Source organism: Malaya genurostris, chromosome 3 (assembly GCF_030247185.1).
Source record: "Malaya genurostris strain Urasoe2022 chromosome 3, Malgen_1.1, whole genome shotgun sequence".
Lineage (NCBI taxonomy): Eukaryota > Metazoa > Arthropoda > Insecta > Diptera > Culicidae > Malaya > Malaya genurostris.
In genome coordinates, this window is record NC_080572.1 from 291,536,649 (window position 1) to 291,550,677 (window position 14,029).

At 37.4% G+C, this 14,029-nt stretch overlaps 1 protein-coding gene across 4 annotated transcripts in view; it reads right to left on the reverse strand.

Annotated features, from left to right (window-relative positions):
* Positions 1–14,029, reverse strand: part of LOC131436797 (rap guanine nucleotide exchange factor 4) — a 446,791-nt gene that overhangs the window by 233,605 nt on the left and 199,157 nt on the right. The window contains exon 2 of one of the 4 annotated variants that reach the window (XM_058605718.1): positions 1,762–1,809. The exons of 2 other annotated variants lie outside the window; for them this stretch is intronic. The gene's annotated coding sequence lies outside the window, so the exon portion shown is untranslated. Of the gene's footprint in view, positions 1–1,757; positions 1,810–14,029 lie in introns of all 4 variants that reach the window. One more of the 4 variants, XM_058605719.1, reaches the window with a different exon arrangement.

Consider the following 14,029-nt stretch of genomic DNA (forward strand, 5'->3'; position numbering starts at 1 on the left):
ATTTTAGTTTTGAATTCGAAGCAAAGTTAAATTTATTCGAAGGTTTTCAAAAAGTCCTCAGTTGAAAGAGAATGGTAACGAAAAAAATCTCAGAAGTACAATAAACAAAGACGAAATTTTAGAAACAGAACGTGTTATTGTAAGAAGAATCAAAAGTTAGTCACTATCTGTACGATGACGCAATTTCAAAAGCAACGGCTCCTAGCACCATCTCTTTCGTATGAATACAAGCATTCTTGTCACTTCTTCTAAATTCAGACAGCTGTCAAAGACAACCGCCGATCCTCAAAGCAGACTAACAGTTCCTGTTGCATAACCAGCCAAATGTACCTCCAAAATTTCAATAATCATATCGCCTACGACCAGCGTGGGAGTTGTCTCCGTGATTTACCCTACCTACTTACTCTCAGCCACTCATAAACATAATGAATAAGAAGGCACTTTGTTTTCAGACAGACCTGGAGGCCGTACCGTGTCTTCTCGAACACACGTGCAAACAGCAAGAGTTGTCGGAAAAGTAGGCTGGTGTGATGATACCTGGCGAATTTGTCTCAATCCCGAGCTGTCACGCGGGCCCTGTTGCCAAAATAAATATGTTGATACGACAACTGCTTAAAGCTTGATAACTGCTGCCAGCCTGCTGCCTGCCTTCAACAGCTGGGCCGAACCGAACGAAGCCAGACAATGAATAATTTATTGGCGTGTTTTCCATTATTTCGACCGGAGTAAATCATGATTTACGATGGCGCGATGCTTCCGGCAAGGTGTTGGGAGCGGCATGGATTTTTTGGACTTGAAATCAAAAAAATTCAAATTTTCTATCCATCTAATAACTGAGCTGAGCTCCATGAAAAATTTCAATTAGATTTGTCGTTGAACAAAGTTGAAAAATTATCTTCAATATTGCAAAATAAAAGTATCCTTTGATGTTTATGAAATGCATTACGTTAAATATTAAAAACACTGGGAATTCTTGAAGCATCCAGTGACACCAATTTGTTGTGATTTCAGCTTTTCTAAGGATCTGTTAAGAGCGCAAAATTACAAGATAATATGTACCAACACAGCTCCTCAGCTCAGCTCAGCTCAGCCTGCGAGCTCCGTGGAAAACTTTTCATGTTAGGAAAATCCTTCCCCAGGTCCTCGAAAAAGATTGTCACTGAAGCTGAATGTCTGTCGCTACATACATAACTTCCGTTACGCTCCACGCTGTCAACGACGCATACAAATGCACAAGCTTATAATGCTGACAAATCTCCGGTACTTGAGTTTCCCCGGAAAATATCCAGCTGCAGCCGGTGATAAATGCTAAGCGCGCAAAAGCGACATGATAGAATATTCATACTTCCAGACGAAACACAACATCCTTATTCTCAAGTGGCCGGAATATCCTCGAATGTAGCCGGGCAAAGTGCAGTCTGAATTATTTCTGAATTTTTCTACCATCGTCGTGGGATTTGTTTTTTTTTTTTGGTTTTGGGTGGTTAAACGACTGCTCTAGTCGAAACGAAAAGTTCGCTGGTCCTCCAAAGAACAGGTTGCATTGGTTTACGAATACCAAGTACCGAACACGCATGCAATTTTGTTGTTGAAACAGCAAAATTAATTGGTTGGCTCGAGGCTACAATCTTTTTTTTTTCGTACAAAGCTGCATTATCGTGGGACGCAAATTCCGCGGATTGAAAATTTCTATCAGAGTAAACAGTTCTTCTCAGTTTGCAAAGTTAGTAGCTTTAAAACTGATTAATTTTACTTACATACCGTAAGTTTCAATAGAAGAAGCACTATAATCCAGTTACTGAGATTTACCTGAAAGAAAACAAAAAAAATAATATGAATAATTCGTAAAGTTGTTAACGTAGTTGTAAACATATCGTATCTAAAATGTTTCTCTTTTTAATAATTGTTAGTAAATTTTGATATTTTTACCACAAACGAATTTCCAGTCACGATCTTTTTTTGGCGCACATCTACGGTCCTCCGTGAAACTGGTACCAATGGTGATAAATTGGTTGCACTGCTGAGTTCCCACCATACATTCATAATGCAAATGTCAAACCGTGAGAACCCTTTCGATTCAGTAGCTCATTTGTATATATTGAGATTTTATGGCACACTTTGGTTGAAATGATAACAATGCAATTAATCTCGCGCTCCACCAAGCGGTGAGTGCTGCCATTTCAGAAGGTACCGGGAACGAATCACATTTTTCAAAAATACTTATAAGCACATACATGTCTTTATTATTTATTTTTGTTTTTACTACTAACGAGACCTAATATAAAACCTGTTTTAATTTTTTTTTGTTTTTATTTCTATCTTGAATAAAATAAGAAACTTTCTTTGGGTATAAACTAACATAACCTTTTCAAATTGTAAACAGTTATGTCAAATTGATAAGAATTTTTCTTTATTCTGCATCGTCGCACCAAATGATTAAACACACTTTACCCTATAGTTCTGAAACCGGAAATCGGACCCGGATGAAATTAAACAGCAACCTATAAGACTGTGCGATCTTTTTTTTTTTTGAGCCTGTTTGTGGAAATCGATCAAATCATCTCTGTGAAAATTGAGTGAGTCTCGTTTTAAACTTTTTGACTTCGACTTCTGGTACTTCTGGAACCAGGAACTTTGAACCAGTATAACCAAAGTCGGTTCGTTTAGTAAGTAACTAATATAGCCTACAAATTGAATCAGTTTTAAGCCAAATCTAGAAGAATTTTACCCTTCGTCGCTGTAAATGGCAGTGTGAAATTCAATAGCAACCTACAGGACTACGAGATTTTTTTATTAGTGACATTATTTGACACATACTCACACACCCACATACATTGCTCAGCTCGATGAACTGTGTCGAATTATATAGAACACTTAGCCCTTCGGGTCAATTTCCACTGGTCAATTTTTCAAGTGATTGTATAAACTTTCTTTATGAGAAAGGCAATAAGTGCACTTTTGTTGAAAAGCATCATTATCATGATTTTGTAATAACACAAACAAGTAATTACAAATTGAATAAAAGGATTAGAAATTTACATATTTTTCACCTGAAAAATATAAATTTTATTGTGGCAACCCTGCACGCTATACAAAATTGAACAAAGCACGCTGTGAATGGAACAAAGCCGCACGTACCGTCGCGTACCAGTTTTGCATCGTCATTTTTTCGATTATAGAGGTTTTAACATTGTTGTCATTCACCTCTTCGAGCCAGAAAAGATTTCTAACACTATGTGCGGGGTTGGGAATCGAACCCAGGTGGGCAGCGTGAAAGGCATCGACTTACCCATCACGCAACACCCGTCCCCAAAATGGGAGAAAATGTTCCGTTTTTTGAAGCTTTTTACTTGATATTATCGTGAGATGGGAAGCGTTACGTTAACTTAAAGAAACTAGAAAGCGTTGCGTACGATAATTTTCTTAAATTGAGGGTTACAAATCATATCAGTTATTTTGTGGAAATTATTAATGTTAAAAACTGTTCTAAGGGTTAGATTTTTGCGGTAACTACAATCCGTTACTTTTAAATAAGTTATAGGTGTTACAAAGTGTTACATGCGTTACTTTTTTGTGAGTCATAGGCATTACGAATCATTATATGGAGGTCTCAACCTCAAGGTCATTCGCCTCTTCGCCGTTAGACACTGCGGGGTTGGGAAACGAGCCCATCACACTATACCCGTCCTCAATATGGGAAAATGTTCCATTTTATGAAACTTTTAACTCGATATTGTCTAGACATGGGAAGTGTTACGTTAAGTTAAAAAAGCTAGAAAACGTTGCATACGATAATTTCCTTAAATTGAGGGTTACAAATCGAATGAGTTATTTTGTGGAAATTATGAATGATAAAAAACCGTTCTAAGGGTTAGATTCTTGCGGTAAACGAGCTACTTTTAAGGAAGTTTTGGGTATTACGAAGTGTTATATACGTCGTTACATTTAATAAGTTATAAACGTTGCAAAACGTTACATGCGTTACTTTTTTGTAAATTACAAACAGCGTTACAAACGTTACTTTTTTGTGAATCATATGCATTACGAAGCGTTACTTTTTTACATGTTATAGACATTACGATTACATTTTTCGTATGTTATATACGTTACGAAGCGTTACATATTTTACTTTTATGTGAATCATAGGCGTTACAAAGCGTTACAATGGGGTTTATTTTTTTATGAGTCATAGCCGTTACGAATCGTGACATGCGTTACTTTTTTGTGAGTGGTAGACGTTACGAAGCGTTATTTTTTAGTAAGTTACAAGCGTTACTCTTTTGTGAATCGCTGGCGTTACGAAGCGTTACATGAAATACTGTTTTGTAAGGTATAGACGTAATGAAGCGTTACTTTTTAGTAAACTATTAACATTACAAGTAATAGAAATTACGAAGCGTTACAACGTTACTTTTTTGTGAATCAAAGGTGTTACGAATCGTTATATGCGTTACACTTTTGAAATTTATAGACGTAACGAACCGTTATTTATTAGTAAGTTATAAACATTACTAAGTGTTACAAACGCTACTTTTTTGTGAATCATAGGCGTTACGGAGCGTTGCATGCGTTATTTTTTAGTAAGTTATAAACATTACGAAGAGTTACGTGCGTTTTTTTGTAAATTATAGGCGTTACGAAGCGTTACAGACGTTACTTTTTTGTGAATCATAGGCATTACAAAGTGTACTATGCGTATAGGCGTTACATGCGTTTTTTTTGTAAGTTATAGGCGTTACGAAGCGTTACATGCGTTACATGTTTTTGTAAGTTATAGGCGTTATGAAGCGTTATATACGTTACTTTTACTTGCATCATAGGGGTTACGAAGCGTTACGATGCGTTATTTGGTTTAGTTATAGGCGGTTCGAAGCGTTACTTTTTGTAAGTTACAGACGTTACGAAACGTGACATGTGTTTTGGTGTTACGAAGTGGTACATGCGTTAGTTTGATGTAAGTTAAAGTTGTTACGTGCGTTACTCTTTTTTGAATTACAGGGGTTATGAAGCGTTACATTCGTTACTTTAAATAAATTTTATGCGTTATGGAGCATTACGTGTGTTACTCTCTTGAAAGTTATAAACTTTAAACCTGCATCGGCCAGAAATAGTCGAAAACACGTTTTCGTTCGGCACGTCAGATAAGACATTGCACTCCGTTGCAAAACAAAAAGTGTTCTGTAGGTAGCAGAAACTTTACGTCTGCTTAGCGGTTCAAATTGAATTACCGAGTTTAGCACTAAGCAGTTCAATTTGAACTGCTCTGCACTGATGAGTCAAAGACGAAAGGTAAAAATAATTTGAACATATTAACTAGTCGCTTATTTGCAAAATCTACTGGAAATGTCAAAACTATGAAATAATTAGAAACGACATGGAATACACCGTTCAAAATTAACACTTTGACATATCTTATCGAAACGAGAACTTGAATCTAATTTCGAAAGAAAATAAGCATAAATATTATTCAAGTGAATTAATTGTTCCATTCTATTCTCGAAGGAATCATTATTTCTTTTCTTGAATCGAGGATGAAACCGGTGTAAAATAAATGACACTAATAATAATACATAAAATTGTACTTCACGACCGAAAAAGAGAAAGTGCGCGAGCAAGATTCTGCAGATGAAAAGGATATCCTGCCCCTGCATCCCGCACCAACTTATTTAGGGCTAGAAAGACGAACGCAAGCGCACTTCGAGTACATGTTTGGATAAATCAATAGACTGAAGTCAGCATAAGTGTTTTGAAGAGCGTCTCAATGAAACGGAAAGACCACAATGTCGGTTTTCTGGGATCAGCATAGTACACTTTTGGAGGACAACCTCAACTCAGAAAAATGCCAATATTAGCGAGCATAAATGAAGACCGAAATCATGACCGAAGCACAGGGGTATCGCTACCATGGTTAAAATCACCGGTTTAGGTGACAAATACTTGGGCAACGAAAACCAACACCTAAGCAGATTATTTACTTACTTATGGTCTCATACAAAGCTTTAGAACTTCATCCGGCTACAACTTTCGGTCCCTGAATCACAGAGTGAAGAATGTTAAAAAATGTATATTGTCACTTTAAGCGGTGAAACAGAAAAAAAAAACGTAAAAATATTTCTAAACTAAAAAGATAAGCTCGAAACTATTCCAACTGTTAGACATTGTTAGTATTGTCACGCACGATGAAATGACGCTTGGAATCAAAATTGGATTATGAGATTTAATACAGCACTCTAAAGCTTAGTACACTAAGGTCTTTTTTTATGCGTTTTTTTTACGCGAATTTTTTTATGCGAAGTTTTAGAGTTATGCGTTTTTTTTTATGCGAAGTTTCAGAGTTATGCGGTTTTTTATGTGAATTTTCAAAGTTATGCGGTTTGTTTTATGCGGTTTTTTTCTATGCGGTACGTAAATTCGCATAAAAAAGACCAGTGTACGAGGTCTGTTCAAAAAGTACCCGGAATTCTCATTTTTCTAAAAAATATTTATTTATTCGTCTACATCTATATGGTACCCTTCAAAGTAATCCCCCCTAGATACAATACACTTATGCCAGCGTTTTTTCCAGTCTTCGAAACACCCCTGACCACTCTCAGCGATTCTGCCTTTATCTCTTCAATCGACGATAAACGCTGTCCTTTCATGGGTCTCTTCAACTTTGGGAACAGGAAAAAATCACACGGAGCGATATCTGGTGAATAAGGAGGTTAGGGCATGATTAAAGCGATGGTAATGCGTTTGTTTTTTTGATCAAAATTCAGCAGTTTTGGAACGAATTTTGCTACCACTCGTTTCATGCGCAAAACATTTGAAAAAATATGATGGCATGAGCCAACTGATATGCCAACTTCATCAGCAACTTCTCTAATAGTGATTCGGCGATCATCCATAATCATTTTTTCCACTTTTCCCACATTTTCATCGATTATTGACGTGCTGGGTCGACCGGAGCGTTCGTCGTCTTCAACGTCTTTGCGGCCATCTTGGAAACGCTTATACCACTCGTAAACACTTGTTTTTTTCATAGCAGACTCACCGTAGGCTCTCTGTAACATTTCGCACACTTGGTTACACTTTATTTCATTTTTCACGCAAAATTTAATACAAATTCTTTGACTCTTCAATTCTTCCATTGTTTAAACTAACAAAAATCGCCGAGCTCAAAAAAACACGTCTACACCAGTCGCTACAAGACAGAATGTAAACAATGAATACAGCTGAAAATTTCACCATACATTAGGGACATATGTACCAACACAATAAACAAAAAATTTTGACCACCGGACTCTCCAGACGCGCGAAATTAAAAAATTCCGAGATCTTTTTGAACAGACCTCGTATTTTGGCTCTATTCATTTTTAGCACGGTTTCTTTTTTGGCAACCTATTTGTTTGACCGTAGTGTGTTAAACCTTATGCTGGAAATTCTCCATTCTCTTCGAATTCAAAGTGATGTAGTCAGGTTCGTGCGTAGGGAGGGGGGTTGACCTTCCCCACCTATCCCTTCTTTTGATCACCCCCCCCCCCCCTTTAACTCTGTAACCCACAACCTAAAAATGTTCAACCTATACATTATCGTTCCTCCCAACCATAATTTTTGGAGGACGAAATTTTAAAACACTGAAAATTTTTCAAAAATGTCACAGAAACCAGGAATTTTTATTATTAATAATCAAACTGGATTGTTAACATGCGGATTGATAAAAAATGGTATCATCTCACTGTTAGGTGGACGTTTCTTTTGTCGTGAATACGACTTACTTTACTATGTGGTGCCTTTTCAAAATTAGCCATATGGAAGAATGGACAGAACTTAATCGTGAATATCTCGACCTGTATTAACGGCAGCAACATAATTCTTTCATCATTTCATAAAAAATATGATCAGGAATTTAGGATAATATTTTGAACAGTGTGAGATAACCACAAACAACTCAAATATTAAGTTTTCTCAAACTTTTAAAACAACGCGGAAAACTCTGTACTTTTGCTTGGCATTTTCGCGCAGGGACGACGATTTTGAGGTAGTCAGGCACATATCTTCAACTAACTGCTTATAAAAGGGGAACCGTCTTTGAAATTCGATCATTTCTTCTTGTGCGTTGGATGCAAGCAGACGTCGTGGGACCAGCAGCTTCGGAGAGTGCACCTTCTGCGTGGTTAAAAACCTCAAACGCTCAGGTCGCAACTCTCATTTAGACTTCAATCGTCAGGTCGACCGTCGATGGAAGCAGACCTTTTGCGTGGTGCCAAACCTCAAACGCTCAGGTCGTAGTTCTCATTTGCCTTCCGGTCGTCAAGGCGAGAAGACGCATTAAACCAGTTTCGCATCATTTGGCACTGCCTGCGAATGTGTCGGTTTGTACGCAAAGCTAGTTTCAATTCAAGCAAGAAAGATTGCATCAGCTGCTGGTGCTTTGCATTGGAGAGAAAGAAAACAAGAAACGAAAAGTGGACAACATTATATAAAATCAACCGTTCTAAATAAATGGCTCTAAATGTTATCTAAAGAACTATTAAGATTACTTCTTTGAAATTCGAAGGTAGAAATCATCAGTTTAGTGAAAATCCAAAATAATTTGATTTGGTTCGTGCACTTTTCGCTGTGCGAAAATCGTTCGAGATAAATGTTCCGAACTGTTCTAAATATTGTAGAGAACTCCACAATTTGGTCCTTCTAAAAGTCAGAAATGAATCCTGTACAGCATCTTAATAGTTTCTTTCAATGAAATATGCAAATCCGAAATGAGATAATCGACGTCAAAACTCGTTGAAAAGTTTAGTAATGAAAAGGGGGAAAGTTTCGCAATTCACACAATCGATCAACTATCAATTCGAATTCGAAAGTGTGAAGAAATCGTGTCAGTTTTATTCGTATTCACGACATCCAGTTATGTTTCTGACATTACACACCCGTACTTTTTTTTGTTTAGAACCCAAACTGCTTATCAAGTGCTCGAATGCAGGCAAAGCATGAACATCAACATAATATTTACTTTTCATTAAGCTGCCGAGGGATTGGATTCATGGATAGTGACAAAAGTGTGTGCACCGAATATGCACCGGCACGTACCCGGTTTTCGTCACTCTGTAAATTCTACAACAGCACAATGCACATCGAATCGGGCTGTAACGGTTCCGTGGCTGCTGGGATCCGACTGTCAGATCTCGTCGTCGTCGTCGCCGGCTTATCATTCCACTGTGCCGCGTTCGAGTCGGAAAATACTTCTCTACAAACTACCTGTTCAACATAATGAACCCTTTTATGCTTCCGCTCGTTTCATCGAATGAGTCTTTGTAGTTCGTGAGTAATATTTTGCGCTGCACAGTTGATGTACACAATAGCAGCTGTTGTTGCTACTGCTGATGTTAGGCAAAAGAATCCAGTCCAGAGGCTGACGAGGGGTGATAGCTAAAAGAAAGCATTCCCCCGGCATGGGTGGAAGATAAAAAGCAGTTCACGTAAGTACCTATCCGCGCGTTTATCCCGGTGCAGTGGCAACAGCTAGCCAACAGCCAAAAGCCCGGTAGTAAATCCGTTAATGTATTCCTTCGCACAGTCAGGTAGCACCGTCGAGTGGATTGAAACAACAACAAAAAATGACAGCATTTCAAAGCATCCCACCCAGAAGCCTCCCAGGTTCCGTTCTCGGTTGACGGTGTGTGCTGCTATGCATATGTGCTCCACTTTTAAGCACACCATCCACGGCCGCCGGTTCCGGATGAATTGCCACGGTATTTTAGTTTCACTTGCAGGATATAGCGATTTCTATTTGCATTATCCTCTCCGCTGTGGGAATATTTGTTAGCCACTTTCTGTGCCACCTTTTTGCGGCAAAGCAGTTGAACTCGTGACTCGTGAGGATATTTCATGTTTCACGAGTGACCTTTTTTTCTGATGATAAGTTATTCAAATTGTTTTGTTGATTATTTTTTTAAATTGTTATTTTTCGTTGCTTCTGGCATCACTCCTGATTTTTTTTTTTTCTGGCCAAGATATGCTATCAAAGCAATCGACAGAGGACTCCACGGTAAATGGCCAGAGCCGCAGCTGTTACTTTGTCACTCGTTGAACAACAATCACGCTTCAGTGATATGCACCATCATCGCCGTCATCGTGACTGGCTTGTCGTCGTCATCGTCGTCGTCCTGATGGAGGTATGCGACAGGTTCAATTTAAACTATGTCAATGAACGGGGCTGCTCTCTACCAGCCACCAGCCACCGCCGCCCTCTCGGAAGCGGCCTAAAGGGCTGAATGCTTTACTAAAAGGGAAAAGATCTTCAGGACGCCCATCCATCAGCCTCGAGAACTCTCGTATTCGCATGGCCGACTAGTGGCAACGTGTGCCGATGAAGTGGGTAGTGATGAGAGTGCCGAACAAAACAAAAAAAAACATAAAAAAATAAAAACATAGCAGGCATAGCAATCACTTCGACGGCCGACGCGCGTTGATGACATCAGCTTTTCGGGGTTGACAGACCCAAACGCAGACGATTTGCGTCCCACACTTGTTGTTCCGTTGTTCTCTCTCTCGCTCTCACTCGTTCGTGGTATTTGAAATTGATCATTGAAAGTCATGGCCTACATTGTGGAGAGCTCATTGAACACTGATTAGATTGATAGCAAAAACCATTTGAACGGAATTGTTTTGGATTTTGTGGAGACTGTTAGTGGTGATGACGGAGCCAAATGCCTTTTAATGCCGTTTTTCATTGAAAAACACTGGTGGCGTGGATTGCTCTGGTTTTGCACTTTCGAGCAGAAATGCAATATTCTGACGGTGTTTCATTGCCATTTCTGCTCGAAAGTGCAAAACCAGAGCAATCCACGCCATCAGTGTTTTTCAATGAAAAACGCCATAAATCTCGATTTGAATCGAAGCCTGACAAACGTTACTTACTGGAAAGCAGTTACGACGGTACTTCGAATGTTAATGCGATCCAATGAATTATAGGGCAATTGCGCATTTATATACATCTCATTAGTCAAGGAAACTTCTCTTTCTTTGAATATTTTTTCAACCTGAAATCAATGGATTCGGTAGCAGTTGGTTTTTGAACTTTTTCATTTTAGTCCTAGGAAAAGCGAACGGACTATATGTTAGTTAGTATTATTAAAACCAAACTAAACTGTAAACCTAACATTATTTTGTTTGAAATAAGAGTTAAAATATCAAAACTAATAACTAAATTAGCTCGAGAGAATAACAACAATGAAGCAATTTCTGTCATTGTAATATCAAACCAACAGTAAAATGTTTCTAGAAGACAAGTTCGTTACTCATCTATTTACAATTCTGATTTATTTATTTTTACAAATTATTTTTTTTTACAAATTATCGACTAAAGAGTTTCCTACGGTAACAGAAGCATTTTGGCCACTTCATATATTTTGGCCCACCTAACAAACTTTATGGATTTAATCGATGTTACGAAACCCATGTTGCATCAATTTGAAGCTAATCACATTAAATTACCTATTGCGGAAAGGTTTTTCAAAGATATTACAATATTTGGTGGATATTTTTACAAAGTGGGCCAAAATAAAATCATTCCTAAAGTGGGCCAAAATACCTTTGTTACGCTATGTGCTTAACGTAAAAAGTAGCGGAGTTCGCGAGTCGCGTTTTTTGATCAATTATTCTAAAACTAGACAGAATTTTGAAAAACCAAAAACACTTAAGTTGTCGCAATAAAATTTATCACAACTAAGTATTCTTAGAATTTTGAAATTTTGCTTTGTCGAGCCGTGATCGATTTATGAAATGTATGAAAGGCTACGATTCCGTTCCACGGGGATGATTTTAGAAATAAAAAAAAAAAGTTTGAAGCAAAATTTCACAAGAAATCTGAAAAGGCAACCCAAAATTATAAACTTTCACCGAAATTACCTAAATTTGAAAAAGTTTCTGGCGAATTTCAGAATCTTTTCATCATTTTCTCTATAGCTTGCGCGCTGCTGTTTCATATTGAGATGGTGTGAAAAATGCACGGTGGGTTCGGTGGCGTTAAATCGTGAGCAAAAATTATAAATAATATAATTACACGTATTTATGCATTGGGTTTTGTGTTGAAATAAGCAGTTTTAATAAGAAATCCTTCATTTTCTAAGGTAACTAACGTTTATAATGCTAGTAATGTATGTTTAGCTCAATGCATGGATGTTTTGATAAGTTTTGTGTAATATCAAATAATAGATCTTACTTCAGATTAGCATTAGCATTAGCATAGCATTAGAGACCGCCCGTGTGTTGCTACTCCGTTATTGATCTGGACCAACTGAGATTGCAAAATGATTTTTTGAAGTAACATGTTTGGGAATAACACATTGTTTCACACTGTGCAAACTGTATTGAACCATGCATGCTGATCAATACCGACGCCGGCCACGTCCGAATGCAGATCTACTTGGGAGGGAAAGGATTGTTAGTTCGATGCATGTTGCTACTAAGAACCGAGGAATCCTCTGCATTCCCACATGCATCACAGGAGAGGATACTTTGTTAGTAAATGTTTTAATAATGTTATCATGTGTTTATTGCTCTGGGTAGCCGGCTACCAAGAATGTTTTAAAGCATTATCGTTTTATGTGTTACTTTGTGCTGGCAATATAATGCACGAAACAGTCAATCTCCGAAATTGACAAAACTCCGGACAGCCGGCTGTCGAGTATGCAGTCACTCGTTTATGCATCTACCTTTCGCATTTTTTTAGTCATGTAAAAAAACACATTCGGATTGATAAAACCCTTCTTAATCCACCTAGTGGTGTGATAATGCCTTTCTCTTCTTTCATAACAGTCTCATGAAAATATGTTTCATACTTTTATTAAATAATTTTGGATACTAATTTTGACACCAATTGATTCAGATTGATTCGAGTAGTTCACAAAAGCATGCTTCAGTGTTTATGTCACACAGTCAGCATCATTTTTTCAAACTAGTGCTTGACATTTGCGTTGCCTATTTGTATGAGAACAGTGATGCTAATCTAAAATAAAAAGCCTTCTTAATCCACCTAGTGGTGCGATAATGCCTTTCTCTTCTTTCATAACAGTCTCATGAAAATATGTTTCATACTTTTATTAAATAATTTTGGATACTAATTTTGACACCAATTGATTCAGATTGATTCGAGTAGGTCACAAAAGCATGCTTCAGAGTTTATGTCACACAGTCAGCATCATTTTTCCAAACTAGTGCTTGACATTTGCGTTGCCTATTTGTATAAGAACAGTGATGCTAATCTAAAAAAGCCTTCTTAATCCACCTAGTGGTGCGATAATGCCTTTCTCTTCTTTCATAACAGTCTCATGAAAATATGTTTCATACTTTTATTAAATAATTTTGGATACTAATTTTGACACCAATTGATTCAGATTGATTCGAGTAGGTCACAAAAGCATGCTTCAGAGTTTATGTCACACAGTCAGCATCATTTTTCCAAACTAGTGCTTGACATTTGCGTTGCCTATTTGTATAAGAACAGTGATGCTAATCTAAAAAAAGCCTTCTTAGTCCACTTAGTGGGATTTTCATATATCTTGAAAAATCACCATAGGGGGGAGTACATGAAATTTTCGAAATCGAAAAAAAATTTTTGATGCCAAACGGCTTAGAATTGCATGAAACGTCAAAATATAGTGTCATCTCGAAAAAAAAATTTTTTGAAAATATCGACTTTTTGGGACTTAGAAAAAATATGAAAATTTTTCTAAGTCCCAGAAAGTTGATTTTTTCAAAAAAATTTTTTTTTGAGATGACACTAAATTTCGATGTTTTATGCAGTTTTAAGAGTTTTGGCATCAAAAAAAATTTTCGATTTTGGAAATTTCATGTACTCCCCCCTATGGTGCTTTTTCAAGATCGATAATTGTCAAACCTTTACCACCGGGCAGCACCCCTTAAGCATGTCCGATTTAGGTCAAATTTTGCATGAAGGCTTTTTTCGAGGTGCTTAAACTTTTGAGCACTAGAACTTTACGAAAATAGAGTTGATCCCAAAATTTTGGCACCCTTATATATACAAGAG